At 38.7% G+C, this 23,341-nt stretch overlaps 2 protein-coding genes across 4 annotated transcripts in view; both read right to left on the bottom strand.

Moving 5' to 3' along the window:
* LOC109420996 (stathmin) overlaps positions 1-23,341 on the bottom strand; it is a 241,252-nt gene that overhangs the window by 61,700 nt on the left and 156,211 nt on the right. The window lies entirely within an intron of this gene.
* The window catches only part of LOC109429299 (uncharacterized), a 785,311-nt gene continuing 763,365 nt past the window's right edge, over positions 1,396-23,341 (bottom strand). The window contains exon 15 of the mRNA XM_062850599.1: positions 1,396-1,406. The gene's annotated coding sequence lies outside the window, so the exon portion shown is untranslated. The remainder of the gene's footprint in view (positions 1,407-23,341) is intronic.

The following is a 23,341-nucleotide window of genomic DNA, read 5'->3' on the forward strand; positions in this document are numbered from 1 at the left end:
AGTTCAAAATAGCGTCTTTGACCGTCGCATCAAATGATCAGTTATTGAAAAGTCGATTCGAAATGTTCCAGAATCATGCCAATAATGATCATGTATATAGACTACCCACTAAGCCGAAGAATCATGGCGTCTACAAAACATAAACAAAGTGACATTTTCATTCAATTTCAACACTCCAAAGTGCTAAAATTGAAACGAAATGTTACAGTTGTTTGGCGCATAGCTTTTCCGATATCCAGTTATGCGTGTTTGTTTGAGTTTTTGGTTTACGTTGAGATAGGCCGAACGTGAGGACTATGCCAACGAAGCATCCCGATACCCTACTTCGTTTTGCGGCGTTCAACACTAGTCCGACTTTCGCTGCTTCACGTTTCAGGCGAGTGTACGTTCAGTTCTGCCACTGTTTCAAATATTCCTGCAATAATATCCATGTCATCCGCAAAACAGACAAATTGACCGGGTTTCGTGGAAATCGTGCCCCGGCTATTGAACCCGGATAGTTGCATAGCATCTTCCAGGGCGATATTGAACAACATGCCTGAGAGTCTATCACTTTGCCGTAGTCTCCGGCGACAATCGAACAAACCAGACAGATCGACTGAAACCCTTACGCCGGGCTCAAACCGTCCATCATCGCTTTAATCAGTCTAGTGGGCTTTCCGAAGAAGCCGTTCTCGTCTATAATTTTCCATAGCTCTGTGCAGTATCGACACCTCCCTGAAGTTGATGAACAGGTGATGCGTGGGGACCTGCTATTCGCTGCATTTTTGGAGAATTTGTCAGATCTGGACCGTTGTCGAGTGGTCGTCGACGAAGCCGGCTTGATAACTTTCCACAAACTTATTCACTTTAGGAGAAAGACGACGGAAGATGATCTGGGATAGCACTTTGTAGGCGACATACAGAATTGTGATCGCTCAGAAGTTCTCACACTCCAACTTGTCACCTTTCTTGTATATGGGGCAAATTATTGCTTCTTTCCACTCCACTCCGGTAGCTGTGCGGTCTCCTAGATCCGGACTATTAGTCGATGCAGGCAAAAGGTTAACTTTTCCGGGCCTATTTTGATGAGTTCAGCTCCGATAATATGCTTTCCACCTGATTTATTATTCTTGAGCTTAGCTTCCTCATTTTCCCTCAACGTGGGAGTAGGCTCGTTGGTGCTTCCTGCTGTACGGACGCAGTAAATTCTTCTGTTACCTTGTCTGCGCTCTTCACAACATTCAGGTGCTCATCGAAGCGCTGCTTCCACCGCTCGATCACCTCACGTCCATCCGTCAGGAGACTCTCGTCTTTATCCCTGCATATTTCGGCTCGCGACTCGAATCCGTTTCGGGATGTATTGAGCTTCAGATAGAACTTTAATAGAACCGTGTTTTAGAAACGGCACATTCCGCTTCTGTTTGTATCGTCGACCCCGTTTCATGAACCCGGTGATGCTCTCGACTGCGTCCTTGATGGCTGCTTTTACTGAACTCCAGCAGTCCTCATAGAGGGGTATTGAGCTCGACCTATGCTGAGGTGCAATCCAGGTGCTTCAATCGATCAAGGTTTTACCGTGGCGGTCACTGTGGTATCGAACATTGGTGATGATGGAAAGTTTTGGGCGCAGTTTGACCATCACCATGTAGTGGTCGGAATCGATGATAGTCCACCTATAGTGGCTCTGACGTCCATAATGTCGGAAAGTGCCGTCCGTCAATCAGAACGTGGTCTATTTGCGATACCGTCTGCTGTAGTGATCTCCATCTGTAACGGCAAGGGAGGCTGTGTTGGAAAAAGGTTCTACGTATGGCCGTATTTTTTGAAAGCGAAATAGTTGAGTCGTCGGCCGTTTTCGTTGCTGGTGGACGCTGAACATTCCAGTCGTCGGTCTGAAATCTTCCTTCTGGCCTACCTGAGCGTTTAGGTCTCCTATGATGATCTTGACATCATGGCTTGGGCAGCGGTCGTACTCGCGTTCGAGCTGCGCGTAGAATGCGTCCTTGTCATCATCAGTGCTTTCGGAGTGTTTAGGCTGAATTTGAAGAATCGGTCCTTGCTCCTGAATCTGCACATTCCTTTGTTGATAGGCCAACAAACAAGCAATCGCGTGTGTTGCTGCAGCTCTGGTAGATGGTATGATTAGCTCTAAACGTTCGCATCATGAATCCTGCCCAACGCGCATCCTGCTGCGCTACGATGCGGAACCCGCGGTCCATCAGTAGATCGGTGAGTATGCGGGGCGGGTGCTCCCAATGAAGTTGAGATATGAGGAGCTCTCATCAATATTCAGTGTTCCTTTTGGCAATCTCATGCAGACTGCTTTTAGAAACAAGGTTGGGGAGTTAACTTTGAAAAAATACCAATAGCATGAATGTTTTTATTCTTGCCCAGGCCCCTTTTGTTGTATCTGGGAATAGGGAAGAGGTCTTGAAAAATGTTCAACCAGAATATAATTAGAATTATCTGCACACATTTTTAAACCACATTTTCCCTACAAACCCTTTGCAAAATCAGATGAAATTTCCAAAGCTGTGCTTTTTTTGTAGTAACACTGGCACGTGACCACCACCATTATCGCAAGTTGCAATTCATGTTCCGGAGCGTTCAGTGATATTCCAATTTTCCACCACGACGCGACGGGGGTGCCCCAAAGGGCTCAAAAGTTTCCAACTAGCAGCAACCAAATTGTGCACCCCTCCCTTCCCTTTAATATCCGCGGCGTACAACCTTTGTGTTTTAATTTGGCTCTAATTACATCGCCGCCGCCGACGGGGCCATTCTGAATCTGGACTGGATCGTATAGTGTTCCGTATAGTCGTGGCCGCCGTCCATCGTTGTTGTGTCTGACTCTTTTGTAAGCGCGCAATCGCATTATATTATGATTCCCGGTTGTTGCAAAAAGTCCCCCTCCGATTTCGAAACTCGCCAAAGCACACTGTAGTTCAATTAGAGTTTGATGACGACAAAAATTCGAATTGGATTTCCATACATATTTTTTTCTTTTACATAGTTATGAAGGTCTGAAACCCAACTTCTAGTTCACAGATTGGCTTGGAATTTTCGACAATTGAGATTCAGACAAAAATGTTTTAACCGCGTAGCGTAACGTCGACCACTGTGCAGCACCACCACGTGGACGGGAGCCAGGCACTTTTGTGGTTCAATTTCAGTGGGCAGGCAGACCGAGTCAGGGTACGCCAGGCATCAGCTATCACGCCAATTGCCAAACTGAACCGAACCCAACCGAACGATATGACGACAACAACGGACGGGGAACGGAAGTGGATCCGGGAATTAATGTCAGTCTAATTGATATTCATGTTTGCTTACAATTTTTATTTGGGCGTCGACAACGACGACGGTGGTCAGGGCCCCGGGGGCTGGTCGCCACGCGCAATTTCGGAAAAGGGTTTATGGGCGGCTGATTTGAAGTGTGAAATTTAATCGGTTTAAAAATTTTCGACAGACCGTGAACAGCGCGACCAGATGGTGTGTGGCGATATTGGTTGTTGGCCGGTCATTGGAGTTTGATCTGAGGGTAATTCTGAATAATGAGAGGACGACTTTTAATATTGTTTAGGATGCTTCAACTAAGGAATGGGGCTGTCAATTAATTACGCAAGGGAAATTTCACGATTTTTGTCCCCCCTGGCGCGTAAGATTTCCCAAACGTTCCCTTCCCCCATAAAGCCTTACGTAATTAATGGACATCCTCAATGTTCACACTGACAAAACTATACTGAAACCCCGTAGAAACTCATCTACAATTTCTGTAAACACGCTTTTTGAGAATTCAATCTCACTACAATTCCGTCTGGAGTTTCTCCGGTAATTACTTTTCTGAAGCTTTTATGGGATTCGTAGAAAAATTTCAAGATTTGAAGTAGCCATCGATGAATAACTCGATGTATACTCGAAATGGTTCCATATGTTCTTGGTAGGAAATATTGAACAAAAGCTCACTGAAATTTAATTGAAACTTTTCTACGGATTCTACAAAAACTTCTTAAGGAGTCGATTTCCAAAAGAATAGCTGAAGGAATCTAAAAATGAAATTGAAAAATCGATTTCCAAATGAGTTCTTACAGAACTCAATATTCTATGAGAATTGCTAAAGGAAATCTCAAATAAATTTCCGGAAAAAAAAATCAATGGAGCTGTTGAAGAAATTTCTGTAGAAATATCCGCAGGAATTCGGAAAATCTTATCAAAGAATATGCTGAAGGATTTTCAGAAAAAAAAAATCGAAAACAATTGCTCGAGGAATTTAAACTGAATTACCGAGCGGGTTTTCAAGGACAAGGGTGAAGAAGTTCTGAAAAAGGCTCAGAATTTCCAATAGCAGTACCGAAGAATTCACAAAGAAATTGTCTAAATAATGCATATCAATTGTATAAGGAATTAAGTAAATTTCTGCAGCAAATAATTTTCAAATAAATTACCGAAAGATTCTTCAAAGAAATGTCGACACAATTCCGAAAGGCATTGATGAAGAAACTCCCAAAGGCTTTATCGAGAATGTGCCAGATTTTTTTTATGAATTGTCGAAGAAATTGCCGGAGGCATTGCCGATTTTTTTTTACTAAAGGCATTACCGAAGAAATTTCAAAAAAAAAAATTGGTAGGTAAATTGCACAAAATAAAATTACGAAAACAATTACAAAGAAAACTGTCAAAAGGACTGCTTAGGAAATTCCTAAAAATCCAAAAAAAATCCCGTAACAACTTCCGAAGTTTCTGATGAAATTGCAAAAAAATGCGTAGTTAACTCCTTAAAGAATTTTAAAAGCGGTTACCAAATGCGGCTTCGTGGTCGTGCGGCTAAGGTCACCAAGCCTTTAGTCGCATCGTGCTAAGGAGTGCGGGTTCGATTCCCGCCGCAGCTGTCAGGAAAAGTTTTCGGCTGTGCCACTGGGCGTTGCATGCTAGTCCGTTGTCTAGTGTCGTGCTTCCTTCAAAGAGCAAATAGCTCACTGGAAGCATTAAACGTGTCTGTGTCTTTTTTAAAAATGATTTCCCGATGAAATTTTTAAAGGATGTGGTGAGACATATTTTAAACAATCGGAAATAAAAATCCAAATAGAATTAAGAATTGACAAATAAATTCCGATTGCCACTTGAATTTGTAAAGGCGTTGCTAAGGGATTCTTCAAAGCAATTTCCGGAGGAATTTCCAAATAAATGTCTTAACAAATTAAATTGCCGAGAAAATTTTCAAAAGAATTACTCAAAGAAATGCTCAAACCATTGTAAAAGAAATTCTCTCAAGATTTCCGAACAGTTGAATCGAATAATTAGTTGTTATTTATAATTTATTATTCGATTCAACTTCGAATAAAAAAATAATATTTTTTTTGCAGATTGACTTGAAATATTTTTAAACTTTTTTATAGTCTGTAGTCTTTCAAGAATCTTTTATAAGATAAAGATTCATAGAAAAATTCCAAGAAATGAAGTAAGCATCAACAAATAACTCTATAATAGTCAAATAACTTGACGACAAATGATTTACGGATTTACAAAAAATTCTTATCAGGCCCGGATTTAAGGGGGGCAAAGGGGGCAAATGCCCCGGACCCCCCGATTAGGGGGGGCCCTCAAGAATCCTGAAGCACTATATATTTTGTTCAACAAAATTATATAAAATGCACTTCAACAGACGATTAAATTTTATAGATGTCCTAGAGCTGTTATAAATGGGTTCTTTTAAGGCATTCAGATTATTTCATAACCTAAATTTTCACTTGAAAAGATTCATAACTTTTGATAATTTTATATCAAAATCCTATGTTTCATAATGTTTGGTGCAAACATATTTTGCACTTTCGATTATAGTAGGGTATGAGTGCCATCATTAATGTCACGCTCCCATATTCATCCTATTCTAAAACAAGCGATTACGGCACCGATTGATTCTGTTCTTTTTGTTTTCATGCGTGCTCACTTCCAACAAAAAATACAAAAATAAGAAACAAAACAAACAGGATTGAAGCCTTTGTTTTTCGTAGGATGAAAATGGGAGCCACATGCTTAGGAAGTTAACCAGTACCCTATGTGGCAGGAAAAAATGCGAAGGTGTTTTTCAACTTCAAACCTTATTTTCGTCTATTTGACGCTAATCAATCTCTGTTTTAATGTTCAATGATCTCTAACAGCCTAATTTTCTGAAATTTTTTTGATTTTTATTTTTATCGTTTTTGTTACTACTATCTTTACAAGACAGCGCTTGAAACTGAAGACAATCAACGTTTTCAAACCATAATATCATCAAATGTATGTGCTAATTTCAATTAAACTACATGGCTCTGGATTAGTATGGCTTGGGTTTTCATCTCATTATATTTAAAAAATGTAGTATAGTAGCCATTTTGTCTAATGACAATTGGCGCGCAGTTTATTGATACTCACTTTTCCAACTTACATTATTACAAGTTAAAAATCAAATATATTTATTTTTATTTTTATAGTTGACATATTCAAAATTTTGTTTTTAGGGGCCCACTTTATAAAGTTTGCCCCGGGCCCCCCGAAGCCTAAATCCGGCACTGATTCTTATCAGATTCCATGATTTAAAGTAATTTCACTAAAACATTTTGCATGTTTCAATTTGCAAAGAAATTCTAGGAAACTGAAACCCGAATCTGAATAAATTTCCGAAAAACTGCCTGAGAAATTCCCAATGGGAGGAGCCGAGGGAATTTTAAGTTATCGAAGAAATTTTCAAAAAATTCCCGAAAAAAATTTCTATGCGCAATGCCACAGGAATATTGCGGATTTTTAGATAATTTTCCACTGTGTGGTATCCGCTGAGTTCTACCGCAGTTGTCAAAGTCTTGCAGCCATGAAAATCATCGTATCATTGAAAAATTTGGCCAAATCAAAGCATGCTTGCAAAGTGAAATGTTCTAAAAAGCAACAACAAATAATGATCATCGGCTTCGGATCCAAGGCTCGATCCAAGATATCCTTGGACTGATTGATGCTACCTTGGTGAAAATCGTCAGTCTGACAGAGCTGCGGTAGCTTTTCAATCTTCCGTAAAGTGGAAAGTTTTCTCTAAACTAGCAATATCAGAAGAAATTTCCGAAAAATATTCCCATAGAGGTGGTCGATGAAATTTCAATAGAAACTTACGATAGAAATTAACAAAGAAATTTCTGGAGGACCTATTCAATAGTATGCTGAAGGATTTTCAGAAGAAATTCCTAGCAGATTTACTCGAGGAATTTGAACACCATTACCGAACGGTAAGCAGCTGAATCACCGGCTGAGAGCCAATTATCGTCCACACCGCGAAAATCGGTACGGTGGGCGGGTCACGTCATCAGGAAGTCGGATAGCAAACCGATTAAAATGGTTCTCGAGAGGTACAAGAAGACGTGGTGCGCAGCGAGGGTCGATCAAGTGGAGGACGATTTGCGGACCCTTCGCAGAGTGCGTAACTGGAGACGCACAGTCATGGATCGAGTAGACCTGGAAGCACTTGTCTAGCGAATAAGGGTCGTGAGTTTAAATCTCACCTGAGCTGTGGATTTTTTCCCAATTCAACCAATAATTTACCCATCTGTACATATGTACGTTGAGTTATTTGAAATTCATAATTGACCATACGGATTGGTATTACCGAAAATTTGCTCTTTGAGTGAGTTGAAAAATATCGTTCACACTGATTTGAGGCATGATAGTTGGCGTAAGTGCTTTAGTTTATAGCATGGCAATGGTAGTGTGAATGATTTTTAATGGTCACGTCACCACATACCTTTGAGAATTACAGATTTTTCCCATTCGGCCCACCATGTTCGGCCTACTAGTATTCGGACTAATTTTGTTAAATCTAAGCTTATACCCAAAACTCTAAAGTATCCACGATATCGAAAATCAACGACACAAACATGAAATACTTGCCAAAATGTTCAGTTCGTAATAATTTGCAAATAATTTATAATAGGTAGCTACTGACAACTTACACCGAAGCTCACCTCAGTCGACCCCATTCTACCAGAAATCGTATACAGAAAACGACACACCTGCCCATCCCGTGGCCATCATGAATGCACATCACGTGATTTCTTGAACTACACTGGTCGACCGACAGTAGAAAGCAGAATTTGGCACCGTGCAGTTTGTTAGAAAGTTGTTCAGAATTCAAATATTGGATGGTTACTTAAATAGCAAGCTTGCCACCTATATTCGTCAAAACACCAAGAAGTTTACGCCAATATATCAATTTCCAAAAATCACTCAAAAATGAAATTTCCAAATCTCAATTTTGAATGGATCATTTTTAAAATAACTAAAACGGCCGCTATTAAATGAACAGATGGCGCAACCGTGGCCTTGTGTTTTTGACATAACTCGACTGCTGTCACATTGTTACAGTGGCTCCTTTGTTTTGATGCGGCAACAGCCAGAAAAGTTAGATTCAATTCTCCATTCTTGATAAGGAAGTGGAACCATCTTGGCAGGGCTTCTATTTTGGACCGCAGTGAGATACGCATAGCATCTTGTCGAGTACAAAATTTTAAATCAATTGGTTTCGAATTGACTGAGTTATAGCGAAAAACTGCCCAAAATGCCAGCCACTGCCCAGGTGGCTCCATACCCTAATTGATAATTATTTAGTTGTAAAGTTCAAAACAAACTACAACAAAGGCGCGTAGTTTATCCTTTATCCCAACCTGTACAGATAATGACATAATATCGAAAATGATTGTCTGTGACAAAGCAGAAGCTTAATGTGTTGCGTACTTTTCAACTAAATTATTATAAATCCAACATCAAAAATGTTTGATAAGGCTTGAAAATTTTTAAACGCGCGGTGTACGATCTTTATCATATGCTATTCAAGTTGGGACAAACCTATATCGCCTTGGGTGGATTGTTACAAAAAAATGAAGATTGCGACAATATCATTATTGTAGCACGATTGTTGGAATTTGATTTGGTGATTGACGAAGTACCTTTTTTGGTTCGTTTATTTTGCGACACTCTTCGGTCATCATTTTATTCCCTGGTGAAGGCATTGTTCGAGCAATTTGGGCGCACGATACTTTGATATTCTTTTCGATTCTGTCGACCAGTGTAATCCTTCTTTGCGATGGTTTTGGCAGTGAACACGAAAATATTGTGACCAACTAAACAGTGGTTCCTGTATGTATTATCCGTGCTAGGTTTTCGATTGGTGTGCTTTCCTGCATGATATACCCAACCAGCCGTGAGTGAATGGGATGTGGTGGAAGCCATTGTAATAGGGTTCATTTCGTGTTCGCGCCGAATTGCTGTTGACAGTTATATGGCAATTTATTTGCTTTTGTAATTGTTTTATTAACGACCTGCTCTCTTGCTGGGGACACTAGTACTATGGCAGCAGTCCTGATGCTTGTCGCCTCTCCTATATGAACGGCACGATTGCGTTGCCCCGCTACTAGGATAGCACTAGGGAGGGGAAAAGCGTTGGTCAAAATATAGGTCGACCCGTATGTGGATATTATTTCCATCGGGACTAGGTCCACAGATTGAGATAATTATAGGACTTGGATAGCTTCCTCGTTTGTTTGTTGGGATACAATCTGGATTAGATTGTTGCTCCTAATTGGAGTCGAGGAGAGATTACATTTGAGAATAATAACTCTCAAATTTCCATTTTTGTCAACGTCGTGGGGGGTGAGCATGGGTCAAAAATGCATACTTCCACATTCATTGTTCAACAACTTTGGCGTCCTGAAAAAACTTGTAATTAGAAGGCATGAAATGTTGCTAATTGACAGATTGAGGGATGAAATTTGTGAAAAAAAAAAACGCGTTCTGGTGGGATTTGAACCCACGACTTCGTATTCGCTAGACCGGCGCTTTAACCAACTACGCCACAGAACAAGTAATGACTAACAAGTAATGTGCCCACTAACTACAAGTGAGAGCGAATTATTTTTATAAAGCCGAAACTTACTCGCGCACTCCGCATACCTAGCCACCTGGCAGTATGTTTTGCTGGTGTCTACTCCGTGTCCAATAAGTTCTCATACTAAACACAAATTTAAAAAATATAATTTTATTGCACATCTGTGATTCATATTTTCAAAGTAAATGCTTGTATTGAAGGGCCACATAGGGGTAGGCGGCGCAATATGGATACCCGGGGCAGAATGGACACCCTCGATATTTTGAAATAAGCGAACTTTTTTGAACTTTTAATGAATGGTGAATATAGTCCATTTGTCTAAAACGTAGTTTCAGGAAAGAAACATTCGAAATTAAAATTATGCTTGATTTTACACGAAAAAGTTGCGTCCTCCGTTTTTTGTACATGGAAATTATAATTTTCGGTTCTATACTATGTCCCGGAAAGACATTTCCCGGAAATCATTTCCCGGATACCCCATTTCCCGGAAAGACATTTTCCGGAATAACCCATTTCCCGGAAAGACATTTTCCGGAATAACCCATTTCCCGGAAAACCATTTTCCGGAAAGGCAATTCTAGGAACACAAAGTAGAGCCAGCATCGTTGAGTTAAATGGATATTTTGACTGGCTTTTCAATAACAAATTGTTTTTCCTTTTCGTCAAAGGCTGTTCTAGGTGCATTTATATAGTTGAACACTGCTAACTGCATAAGAGATTTTCCCTTCTTCAATTTACAGGCTGTTCTTTCTAACGTTAGAGAATTGATTCGCACCCAATTTATTAATTGCATCTGTTGTTTTTCATTCTTAAAAAATGGGTTGTTCTTTCGACCTGAAAGAACAACACATTTTTAAGAGAAGGAAAAATAGCAGATAGAGTTAATAGTTTGACCGCCAATCAAATACGCAATGTTGAAACTAGATGGAACAGCCTTTTAAATAAAAAAAGGGCAAATCTCCTATATAGAAAGCAGCACGTGCCTATAAAACACATGGTAACCAACATGTGTTTTATTGGCACTTGCTGCTTTATATATAGGAGATTTGCCCTTCTTTATTTAATAGGCTGTTCTTTCTAGTTACAACGTTGCGTATTTGAGTGGTGGCCAAACTATTAACTATATCTGATATTTTTCGTACTCTTGAAAATGTGTTGTTCTTTCAAGTTAGACTGTTGCAGAGATGTTTAATTGCCAAACTGTCAATTTCACCTTTTCAGATTTTCCCTTCTTCAAGTAATAGGCTGTTCTTTCGAGGCCTGTTTTTCGATCGCTTTTGTTTCAATCTAGCCTAATGACCATTTGGCGTAGTAATAATGTGGACAAATGTATGTTCGGCCTAATAAGCTACACCATTACCTCAGATGTCATTTGAAAGGTCCTTACTGACAGCTACATCTCAAGTGTAGTTGTGCAAATCGCCCTTAAACCAAATGAGTCATTAGGCAAAAAGTTGAAGTTGGCCTCTTGTCATTTACAATTTTAAGGTTTAGTATCAAGAAGGCAAAGAACATATGAGAGAACAATAAGAGAAACAATAACAGAGAAAAAATTAAAAAAAAACAATAAGAGAAACAATAAGAGCATATAAAGTGAAAGCTACAGATAAATTTAATACAGTATACTCTTCTTTGAATTAGTATGAAAACTTTAAACCAAGAGTATACAGGCTATAAACCATGCGAAAAATGCATCCGCTACCATTTTATTAGATATTATCCCTTTCTTTTGTGTTTAGGCTATTCTTTTGAATGTTATCTCTTGGAATTAAAGCTGCCAGAATGGTCATTGAAATTTTTCCTTCATTAAACAATGGCGGTTCATTCAAACTGTAGTGATAAAACTGTTGGCAACATAACTGCTAATATTTTTTAATGTTTTCTCGAAGATTTGGGAATAACGCTGAAGGCCCTGCTTAAATTCTTCAATGAATACCAACCAAAATGAGTCAATTATTGTGCATTTCATAAAAATGTTGAGTCTGGGAATTGCGAAAACAGTTTTCCGGGAAATGTTCCATTCCGGAAAATGGGTTTCCGGGAAATGGGATATTCCGGAAAATGGGTTTCCGGGAAATGTGTCATTCCGGGAAATGTTTTCCGGGAAATGTCTTTCCGGAAAACGATTTTCCCGGAAATGTCATAGAATCATAATTTTCACACCATCTAAAATAAGATTTAGTGATTAATTTATTGCAGGTCGATTAAAACCTGATATTTCTAGAACACATGCAAGTAGTTTTGCTGTATCTACATGCTTAACATGTTTATATTTTCTTCTTTATTATATCAAAAATCATGTTTGGAAATATCTTCTGCTGCCGGGGCAAAATGGACACTCACCTTTTTGAAAGAAGCGGCAAGGGAAAAATATAACCTAAATCACAAACCAACCAAATTCTTCGATTTTAGTATATTTTCGGTTAAGGTGAATATATGACGAAGCCACACCTCGAATTTTCAAGAGCACAAATTTGGATAACCGAAAGTCAGTTTGCCCTGAAAAGTTGATCGATTGGTAACCCGCTTTCGGTTCTTCAGATTTGTGCTCTTGAAAATTCGAGGTGTGGCTTCGTCATATATTCACCTTAAATGTTCACAATAGTAGACATAGGGTGAAACAAATTGGTCAAAAAACGACAGCAGTGGAAAATAGTTGTTCTAGGCACAGCTGTACATGCCGACAAAAACGAAGCTTTATCCAAAACAGCCTGAATTTAAATTAACTGAACAAAAATGAACTACTTCGGCGTATTATTCATCCATTATAGTTGTTTTGTAATGAAATGACTCTATAGGTGTAAATAATGTACGAAATTAGTAAAAGTCTCATGGTGTCCATATTGCCCCATGGGGGTGTCCATTCTGCCCCGTATGCTTGAAGACGGTCATGAAAAACTAACATTTTTCATAACATTTTTTGAAGTGGATAAATCATTTTTCTTCGTGAGCATTCTTATGCAATAGATGCTAAATAGACTTTAAAAGGATACATGTATCAAAAAACTAAACTTTTTTGACATCTTGCCAGGTAAAGTTGGCAAAAACCTTAGGGTGTCCATATTGCCCCGCCTACCCCTAATACTGATTAAATAAAGCATACGGTTAAGAATAACGTTATTTTCTAAGGAGTGTATCGGAAATTAACTATATATGTTCAAAACATCCTAAAAAATAATTTATTCGAGTTATAAATAATTTGTTTTTTGGAGGTACTATATAAATCTTCAGAAGAAGGAATGGCACTTTTGCTTTTGTAAAAATAATTATTTTACATGGACATCAATCTCAAAGTTTAAACACATGATCTTGAAATTTTGGACACCTCTTAAAAATTTGAAATTGCGAAAAAATGGGAATTTTTTTGATTTTTTTTAATATTTTAGCGCAAATATATTCTTTCCCAGATTGCTCATAATATAGGTAAAAAAATATTTTCAAGAAAAAAATCGTCTCCATTTTAGCGCAATTCTTAAAAATGAAAAAACGTCATTTTTCAGGGACCCCATTTTTTGATGCTCATTCAAAGCACGATTACGCAAATAAAAAATAAATCAAATTGATAATTCAATTTTTTTAAATTGGAAATGTTTTTAAACTTAACGACGAGGTAGCTTTAGTAGAGAACGGAATTGTATAACCTTTGAAGATATCTAAAACAGACTGTCAAAGTTCGACAAAAAATTAGTGTTTTTTTAGGATAGGCCATTTTTTAAATGTTGAGGGTTTTTCGATCATAAATATTTTTTTTTAAGTTGGTGTTCGGTGATATGTTATGTATACATAACTGCTAACAATAATTCATATTTTTTGGATTTTTCGCCGTACAAGTTTTATTCGCTACAGGTTATTGAAACGCTGAAAAATCTTTAAAAAACAACAATTTGTCCAAAACTTTAATTTGTGAGATGTATTCATTCTACAATATTTTCAATAATGCTAAACATTTTTCAAATTTTTTCAGGCTGTTCTAAACTTGACTATATTGTGAAGATTTGATAGAAGAACCGAAACGATAAGACCAAACATGCTTCGAGATAGAGCATCCTGAATGTTTATAGTTAATTTCCGATACACTCCTTATTTGTTTTTATAAGCCTAGCAGTACACTTCCGTTTTCTGAAATCCGTTTGCTCCGGCACGCAAGAAAAATGTTCAAAAAGTTTTTCATTCTACGGTAGTTAAATAGAGTTCATAAGGGTAAATTTTGAATTCTTTTTCCAAAGTATTGTACCAAATAAATATACTAAGGCCGAAACAATACAATTTTTGTGATGATATTGTAAGAGATTTGCTAGGAAGCTTCACTTGAGCTGGTTTCCATGAAAATGATCGTTACATTAAAGATAAACATCATAAAACGTAAATTTTGGACAAAATTTATCTAAATAGGAATTTAAGTGCGTTTTAGAAGTTCGAATGTTGTGAATCAACAAGATAAGATACATCCATGCTTCTTTAACACATCAAATGCCATTAAAACAGGTAAATAAACATTTTTGTTTAATTCACGTTTTATTTTGTACAAAATAAAATGGCTTCGTACTCCACCAATACAGAGTCTCAGATTTTTTCTCTTCTGGTCATAGTTACTACTAGCAATGGTGAGGACAGGAACCTAATTTGTTCCAACTTTAAACCATTACTTGTTAAAATGTGTCGAAATACCAAAGACATGGCGTACGTGCCAGCTGATATGAACTTACGACACATAAGCGATCAGCAGAGAAGGATAAAGGACAGTTAATTCCAAAACATATGCTGCATTTGGTCAATGTTAGTTGGCCTTTCAATAAGCGAATTTACTTTGAAAATCCTAATTAAATATGTGAAAAGAATTCAATTTGATTTTGTATGAGAACTTATTGGACACGGTGTAATTAGTATGCGTCGAGAGCTCGGCACGGTCGGACGCTCAGACGACCGAATTACGTCAGGTGGGTTCGAATCCCACCAGAACGCAATTTTTTTCACAAACTTCATCTCTTAATTTGTCAATTAGCAACATTTCGTGCCTTCTAATTACAAGTTTTTCCAGTATGTTCAGACATACCAAGGGGCCGTCCATATACCACGTGGACAGAAAATTCGTGGTTTTTGACCCCCTCCCCCCTCCCCGTGGACAAGCGTGGACTTTTCATTGACCCCTACCCCCCTCCCCCAATGTCCACGTGGACATCCCAAAAAAAAATATAATACTAAAATACTAAAATACTAAAATAAATGAAAAAAGTGATTTTGAAAAAGTTTTTTTTAAATCGTTTTTTTTTTGTTCGTATACAATGTCTTAAATATAATTGAAAACTTTATAAAATACAAATATTCTATAGCTTTACATATAAAACAAACAAGTAGCACAAAATAGGTACCTACAAGTTTTTAACATTGTTTTTAATTCAGCTTAATGTTTGTGAAAGTGTGGGTTCGATTCTTGCTCCAGTTGGTGAAAAATTTTCTAATGTTAGAGATTGTTCAATGTTTAGTCTGTACAACCTGAAGACGGTGTTTTTTAGAAATCTATGATTGTCTGATTATTTTGTTGAGATAAAGTTATTTTATATCTCAAATTTTTCTTGAGATAAAATTATATTTATTAGATTCTTACAAAAAAACTAGATTTACAGCAACTAAATTGTATAGCTGAGGTTTAGACTTTAATATCCATTTGAAACATCTTAAATTTTAAAGGAACCTACAAAATAAAGCTTTTGAGATAAGCCTGCAAATCCCTACATGTATTTTGACACTTTGAAGCAGCAGATTTTCAGCCCGAGGCTGGTTCATCTCAGTTCAATGAAAATTTTCTGACTGAAACACCAACATTTGCATGGTCTACACTCCAATTTATATCTCCAGAATATTCCTCGATGAAGAAAACTAAGTAATTAGAAATTCTGATAATTTAAAACAAATTAGTCTGTGAATCAATACCATGATTTTTTTTCCTTGAAGAAGTAGCTGCTGAAGAGAATCCAATTTACACCTATGTCAATGTTGTCCACGTGGACATTTGACGAACCCCCACCCCCCTCTCCGTGGACAAGCATGGACTTTTCGCTAACCCCCTCCCCCCTCCAAGCTGTCCACGTGGTATATGGACGGCCCCCAACTAATCTGGTAAAATGCCAGTAAAATGGGCAATATGTGTCATTGTAACTTTGGCGTCTTTGCATGAAAAAGTCTTTTGATCACTGGAATGTGATCTTTGGTAATGCATGCAAAAATGATGAAAAAATATTTGGAGTTCGTCAATTATCCTTAAAACTACACAAATTCACCCATTTTCACCCCTTCCAGGAGGTGAGAATGGGTCAAGGGAACCGCCGAATTTGTTCCGCATTGACAACAAAGCAAGTTAATAAAGTTCTGGTCAAGGTTGATACTACTTATCAATAATATATTATGTGATGGATATGAGTTTGAGGTTCTAAAAAGTATCAATCTAAATAAAAGTGTGATGCTTCATCGAGCCTTTTTTTCAAGCTTTTTCGGTGATTAATCAAAAATAATCTCTCTAGGAACCTAATATTTCGACAGAAACTGTCGGCAACTACGAGGATGATACCATAAAACTTTTGATTCGATATTCGCAATATTTCAGATAATGTTGTGGCCCACTCTCGCCCCTCTGACTCATTGTCACACCCAACGACAGTTTTGCCCTAAATGTCATTTTTTTCGTTTTATAAAATCGATTCAAACATGTTTGGACGGCGATTTTCTGACCTTCCGGGTGTCACTATCAATCCTATTTATAACGTGTGTAAACATGCTTGTTATTGGAAACCTGAAACCGGAAGAACATTAACTTCCATCAATCCAGTAAGTTCCACTGAAAATGACTACTGAATGGGAGTTCTCCATCATAAACCACTCTACTGTTAGCTTTTTAAATTCAATTTGTGAAAAGTGATTGATGTTTCATGTTCGCAATATAGGACACGGGGAGTGACAAAATAGCTTAAAGCAACACACCCACCCTTGACAAATGAACGTTTTCTCAGAACAGATCCTAGCCTTTCCACTTCCAGTCACCGGATGGAAATGCCAAAAAAGAATATCGAAATGGCTCGTAAAAGGGTCTGTGGACTTTGTTCGTTTCATCTTGTTGCTCCTCATCGATGATGAAGCCATATCCGTCTCCACGATTCTCCGTTCTAGTCATTGCGTGGATTTCGTTCCGAACCGTATGTCGCCTCGCCGTCGTCGCCCAACTCTTGGAGTGATGATGACAAAATACAATTTTACGTGGGACAAAACGAGAGTCCGCAAAAGTTCAAGCGACAGCCTCCGGGGCGAATTTCGGATGACAATAACGGTGCTGGGCTAATGGAGCTAATGCGAACGAAGTTTGTCTCGTCTTCAACGACGATGCCGACGGTGCAAAAGCTGTGCCATGATGGTTCTTTCCTCGGGACACGTGTGGCCCCTAGCGGTAATCGAGCTAAACTTATTCCAGACATGTCTCAATACTTCAATAATTTTGTTCATTTCGGTGAAAAATTTTTCTAGAAGCTAGGTTAGCTTTTGGCGTCATATTTGGTATTGCTCGACTCGACAACATTAAAGCAGCCGTTTTGATCTTTAACTACCAAACGAAAAAAAGGAAATTGTTGTTCGAAACCATGCCAAATCAATTCAGGCTATAACGTTCATTTGAACGTTGGCAACGAGCGCCTGCCGGAAAATGAAAGCAGATGAGATGGATGTTAAACTACTGACCCATTCGACACTTTGAGGCCACGTCTGTAGTGAACATTAGACCGGTCCAAAACACAAAAATCAAAAAGGTCCACAGCCCAAATTTATGGGAAACTGAATGTTTTTCAGTCATATAAGGTCTAATTTGTCCCTTTCGAGATCCCTCCTGGCTACGCATAGGCAGAGCTGCGCAATATCAATCATGTCAGCAGACTACTGATTTTGCCTCATCGTCACTGTGACTACTGCCATCAAAACGACATTTACAGCCAACGACTTGATACTGATCATCATTGCAACTGAACTGATATTTTGATGATTCTTGCTAAATCTCAAAATGTTATATAGCCAATCAAAATATCAAAATCACCGAGTTGCCTACCAATGATAATGACAGTTCGCAGCTCTGTGGCATTTGCGGCTGAACCAGCCGAATGGAAGTTTTACTTAATTCCAAAAACTGGACATTATCAATATTGGCTGAGTGAGAAACGGAGAAATTGGAGTGGAATTTGCGAAAAAGTTTCTCGTCCTCTCGGTGAGATAAGAACTCACGACACGACTTCTACACACTAAACAGACGCGTTACCACTACACCACGAGAAGACTCGAAGGTATAGTGATTAACTTGAATTCAAGTTCAACTCAAAATCTCTTAGTGATTCAAGTTGTTCAAAGCCGTTTTCAGGGTTTCAGGGAATTTCAGATGCCTTTCAAAAGTTGTCAAGATGTTTTTGGGGGCGTTTATAGGAGGTTACATGTGGTATCAGGAGCGTTTTATTGCGATTTGGAAGCGTTCAAATGGATTTGAATTGTGTTTGGATGGGTTCTAGACATGGGAGGACACTACACTGCCCAGAAACTCTTATGAAACCGTTTTGAAACCACTTGAAATGTCTCTGAAACACACTAGACTTCCTCACCCTAAACGCCCTAGAATCCTCAAAAACGCTGCTGAAACTCACCAAATCCCATGAAACGCTTTGAAACCCATTGAACGTCTTAAAACCCTCTAAGTTCTCCTGAAAGCCCCTCACAATCCCCGTTGAATGCTCCCAAAACCCCTAAGAATTATCTTATCCTACGAGATCCTTAATCACCCTGAAACCCCCATGAAAGGCTTCTGAAACCCCTTAACATCCCGGAAAATTCTTGGAATGCCCTTGAACACGCGCTCAGAAAACCGTTCTGATAAAAGTGGACAAACAAACGCAAATATGAGAACAAGCAAATATACACCGTGATCTGGAACTAGTTCCAGCTGTCAATATGGGCGTTTTAGAAAACGTGAAATCTAGTTCACGGTGTACATTTCTTATTGTTGTTATCGTTGCTATGCATAGTTCCCGTTCGTTCCCGTTGCCGTGATTGGGAGTTCACGTATATCTGAACGGTTTTTTTTTGCGTGCACCCTTCTGAATCACATCGTGCCAGGGTGTTTCAGAATCTCTTTGAAGCCCCTGACACATCCGTGAAACCATTTGAAATGCCCTGAATTCCCCTTAAATGCTCCTGAAACCTCTTGAAGCTTTCTAGAAACCCCTTGAAAATCCCAGAAAGGTTATTATTATTAGCTTTATTAGGGAGATTTTCAGCCCGTGGCTGGTTCATCGCCGATTCCCAGAAAGGTTCCTGGAATATCTGTCCTGTGGAGCGGACCTGGTGTGGTGGTTAGAACACAAGACTATCACGCCGAGGACCTGGTATCGAGTTCCACTCCCGACATACTCTCAAAATGTGGGTTCTTCCTTCGGAAGGGAAGTAAAGCGTGGGTCCCGAGATGAACTAGCCTAGGGTTAAAAATCTCGTTAATACAGACAAAAAAAAGCCCCTGAAACACTTCTCAATCCCATTGAAATGCCTGGAAACCCACTGAAATGCCACTTCCAATCTCGTTTAAATCACTGAATTCTTCCATCCCCTGGAACTCCATGTATTCAATCAAGCACAGAGGAAAATTGAACCGAGATTGAAGATCGTCTAATTTCTCATATAATTGTCAAGAATTTCTCACGTAAACTTGAACATAATTGCATCAGCTCAGTTTTTTACCCTATCAGCTGAAGCTTCCAGAGATGTTTCTTTTTTCCCAGGGGCAATATTGAGAGGATTTTCCGCAGAAGATGACATAGTTAGGGGAGACTGAGGAGACTTGATCCCTGGGAAGACTTGTTTCCCCTATATTTTCTCGGAATCAAATAGTTTTCTTCTAGCATATTTTTTCCAAAACTACATCTTGACAGACGACAATGTTTTGGTTACAATTGATTTTGATTGTGCATTGCATTATTTTTTAATGGCTGATGGTTTGTTTTCAGTTCTTCAGAAATCTTTTAGGCGATTCTGAATAATCTCAATAACTTTGTAAAAATTGAACCAAATCGTGTCAAAATTTTACAGCACATAGTGTAAATAAAATACTATCAAACGTATTTATTCAAATAAGGCTGTTATATAAATATTTTAATTAATGCAGCTTGGTATATACAACAGTGACATGGGGAGACTTGATCCATCGAGGATTACACACACATTATACATGTGAAAAATAAAATTCTCTTTGGAAGCCTCTATTTACTCGGAATTCTAGTATATTCGTTGATAAAACATGTCAGATAATTATTATTTTATTACACATCATAAAAAGAGGGATCAAGTCTCCCCATTTTCAAAATACAGCATAACCTTAACAATTTAAGGAAATATTATAATTTCAAATTCACCATATTCATCAAAAATACAAGAAAACTTGAAATGAAAATGAATAGGAAGCTTCTGGGGTTATTTTCCCTTTAAATTAACCATGTGCTCAAAAGGGGATCAATTGGGTTCTTTAGGGGTATCCGGATTATTTCATAATCGGATTCACCGTCCAACAATTAGTCGAAATCAAAAATTTAATAATTTTCGGAGTTCGGGAACTATTTTTAAAATGCATTTAAAGTTTGTATGGGGAAATTTTTTTGTTCGGGTCGAACTGTCACTTTAGCGATTGAACTGTCATTCTATCCACAAAAATGAAAATTGTTTTGTTGATTTAACCATCAAAACAAAGGTATTGGAATCCAATAAAATCACGTTATACTTAGAAAAATGAGCTCTTTCGATTAGGCTATAGCAAATAGCAATATTTTATTCACTAAACAACCCAATTGTGGCCCATTTTTAAAAAATACATCATAAGACATGCCTCCATAAAAACACAGTTTTGAAAACATTAACAATAATTTAAAGTCCTTCTGTTGTGTATAAACTTGCAATAGATGTTTGCCTTCCATTCTGTACAAAAAAACGGATCAAGTTTTGTGTTTTTCTTGAAATTACAGACAAATTAAGAAAAAGGGATCAAGTCTCCCCAGTCTCCCCCACTGGTTTCCAGTTAGTCTAGTGGTTAAGGCTATGGATCGCCAATTCGGAGACTGCGGGTTAGATTCCCGTTCCGGTCGGGAAAATTTTCTCGACTCCCTGGGCATGGTGTATCATTGCGCTTGCCAAACAATATACAAATTCATGCAACAATGGCAGGCAAAGAAAGCCCTTCAATTAATAACTGTGGAAGTGCTCAAAGAACACTAAATTGAAGAGAGGCCGGCCAAGTTCCAGTGGGAACGTAGAGCCATACAGAAGAAGAAGAATAAGAGGAGGAAGAAGACATGGTTACTATTTCCTGCCATGGAATTTAGGACTAGTCTAACAAATATACCCTCACAGAAATAGTAGATTCAAAATTTGCATAATGTGCGATGGAAAGGGCCCATATAGCCGAGGCGGTAAACGCACGGGTATTCAGCATGACCATGCTGAGGGTGACGGGTTCGATTCCCGGTCGGTCCAGGATCTTTTCGTAAAAGGAAATTTCCTTGACTTCCTTGGGCATAGAGTATCTTCGTGCCTGCCACACGATATACACATGCAAAATGGTCATTGGCAGAGGAAGCTCTCAGTTAAAAACTGTGGAAGTGCTCATTGAACACTAAGCTGAGAAGCAGGCTTTGTCCCAGTGAGGACGTTACGCCAAGAAGAGGAGGAGGAGGAGCGATGGAAAGGGAGATGATGGCATCCTTTCTCGTGGACAGGATAGAAGACAGGACCTCATTGTTTGATTCGCCAAGCTACACGACACACAACATAACCACGAAAATAGTGGTGGATCATGTACATAGGAAACGCTCATGTTATTACGACGGACGACACATGACAGCTGATGCTACTGTCGTAATCCTTGTACTGCACTACTGAACATTGCCACAAACTATCGCCACAATGTTGGTGAACCATTATTGGACTGGTGGTTTGATGATTTTAGTGAACGTAAAGAGTTGAGTCGTTAAGTGTGTAAGGATGGTTCATGGGTAGGAGGGAACTGTTTGCGTTCAATCTTCACCTTCTACGAAATAACTAAGCAACAACACGTAAATTGCACTATGAGCTAAAAGGTATTATGAAGCAGCTCTAAATTTCCACCTAAACTAAACATTGTAATAAACCCAAAATGGAAAAATAAACCGGAAAGCTTTCTGCTTCTTATGCGCCTGTTTTCCTCTCGTCCGTTTGACGTCTCTAAGCAAAAATCATAAAAAGGACACTGCCCCGGTAAGGTTGCGGTAAAAATACGGTGGTCGTAAAATAATTTTATATTTTAATCATGAGCAGCAAACATACCCACTACCTTCGTGTTTCTCCGGCGGACGGAAAACAGGAACAGGACGAACAGGAATGATGATGCAGCAGTAGTGACGCAGTCCGTCATTGCCATTTCGGTTGGGTGGTGGGGTGGTGTACGCTTAGGAGGAAACTGACCAACACTGTGATGGACTTGTGTGTTGCAGAATTAAGACCGCCGAAATTTAGTCGTGCATTAGTAAGACCCAAAATATTTAGCATGAGCTTAAATAGTAGCTATTTCATGATTGACCAAAGCAATTGCAATTGCATAGAGCAGGTTTCCAAACTTTCAGGTCGCGCGACCCCCTTTGGCCCCTTTGTATTTTTAAAGAGACTCTTCCTTAACTGTGAGGATTCCTCTAAAATTCTGTGAGAGATTCCTTCAAAATGCTGAAAACTATCACACCAGCATCCTGAGAGACCTTATTCTAGAAAAGACAGAAAGATTCTTCCAATAGGAATTCTCTCTCAATTCTATTAAAAAATTCCCTAGAATCTTGCAAGAGATTACTCCAGTTTTCTGAGATGGATTCTCTCAGAATGTTCAATAGGAATTCTTCCAGCATCCTGAGGGATTTCCTCAGATTCACGAGATGAATTCTCCCTGAATCCTGTAACGGATTGCCTCAGAGTCCTGAGAGAAGTTTTTCTTCGGGATTCTCCCAGAATGCTTAGACGGATATCCCCAGATCACCCTAGCGGGTTCTTCCAGAATCCTGAGAGGGATCTCTTAGAATCCTGAGAGAAAATCTCCTGCAGTATTGAAAGACATCCCGTTTGAATTCTAAAAGAGATTGCCCCAGAACCCTGAGAGGGATTCTCTACATTATCAAAAGAAATCAATCAAGAATCCTGAGACGAATTGTAGAAAAAAAAAGTTCGGAATCCAGAGATGGACTGAGCTAGAATCCTGAGAAGGATGCGCTAAAACCCTGAAAGGGACACTCTAGACCATAATGAGGATCCCTTTGAAATCCTGAGAAAGATTCACTTGGATGCCTGGGAGGGATTGCCCAAGACACCTGATATACAGGTATGACTCGATTTAGTAGACCCTAAATTGTATAGACCCTCGATTTTATGTACTTCGAT

The sequence above is a fragment of the Aedes albopictus genome, chromosome 2 (genome assembly GCF_035046485.1).
Source record: "Aedes albopictus strain Foshan chromosome 2, AalbF5, whole genome shotgun sequence".
NCBI lineage: Eukaryota > Metazoa > Arthropoda > Insecta > Diptera > Culicidae > Aedes > Aedes albopictus.